This window comes from Sinocyclocheilus rhinocerous, unplaced genomic scaffold (genome assembly GCF_001515625.1).
Source record: "Sinocyclocheilus rhinocerous isolate Xijiao unplaced genomic scaffold, SAMN03320098_v1.1 scaffold4268, whole genome shotgun sequence".
NCBI lineage: Eukaryota > Metazoa > Chordata > Actinopteri > Cypriniformes > Cyprinidae > Sinocyclocheilus > Sinocyclocheilus rhinocerous.
Window position 1 is genome coordinate 31468 of NW_015626070.1, and position 1367 is coordinate 32834.

Genomic DNA, 1367 nt, shown 5'->3' on the forward strand with positions numbered 1-1367 from the left:
AGTGTCATTTCTTCAGTGTTGTCACATGAAAAGATATAATAAAATATTTACAAAAATGTGAGGGGTGTACTCACTTCTGAGATACTGTATATATCTCAACAAGACCAGATGAAACTTCTAAATTATCTAAGCTAACTGAGTGTGTTAAAAATGTAAAAGATTGGATGACCAATAATTTTCTCTTATTAAATTCAGATAAAACAGAAATATTACTTATTGGAACAAAAGACTGTACACAGAATCTCTTGGATTACAATTTGTAATCAATTTGTACAGTCAAAAATCTGGGTGTTATATTAGACAGCAGCTTGTCTTTTGAAAATCATATTTCCCATGTTACAAAAACAGCCTTTTTCCATCTTAGAAACATTGCCAAGCTACGAAACATGTTACCTGACGCAGAAAAGCTAGTTCATGCATTCATGACCTCTAGACTGGACTATTGCAATGCACTGCTAGGTGGTTATCCCGCATCTTCAGTAAACAAGCTACAGATAGTCCAAAATGCAGCAGCTAGAGTCCTTACCAGGTCAAGAAAATATTATCATATTACCCCAATTTTACAGTCTCTGCACTGGCTACCTATTAAGTAAGTTCCGTATCAGTTACAAAATATTATTACTTGCCTATAAGGCCCTTAATGGGTTAGCTCCTGCGTACCTAACTAGTCTTCTACCACACTACAATCCATCACGCTCCCTAAGGTCGCAAAACTCTGGACTTTTGGTAGTACCTAGGATAGCAAAGTCCACTAAAAGGAGGTAGAGCTTTTTCGCATTTGGATCCCAAACTTTGGAATAGCATTCCTGATAATGTTCGGGGTTCAGACACACTCTCTCTGTTTAAATGCGCTATACAAATAAACTTGAATTTAATTTAATTGAATTCCCAAGCATGGTCCTGGAGTACCTTCAGCACTGCACATTTTAGATGTCTTCACTTTCTAGTAATCCTAATAGTTGTGAACCCCTGCTTTACGGGGTACAACAGCTTGAAACTGGGGCAGTACCGTTAAAGGGACATCATTTTACCTTATCCTTTACCCATAAAAGGTGCATATTAGTACCTTGGAGTAGTAATATGTACCCTTGTGGTACGTTCGACATCCAACTTGTGCAGGTCAGTCAACCCTAATGAAAAGTGTAATTTCCATGATGGTGGAGACTAAAGTGGTGTTTCATTTGGACATTTTTAGGTAGAGCTGAGAAGTTGTGTTTGGACTGGAACACTTTGAGGTTGGAAGTAGGTCATTTCAATAGCTTGCATAATTGTATTATTTGAACCGTTATCCAAAAGATTTTTTTTTCTTGCTGTTAACATGCACAAGCCATCACATTGTCAAACGATCATGAGGAAGAATGAATCTG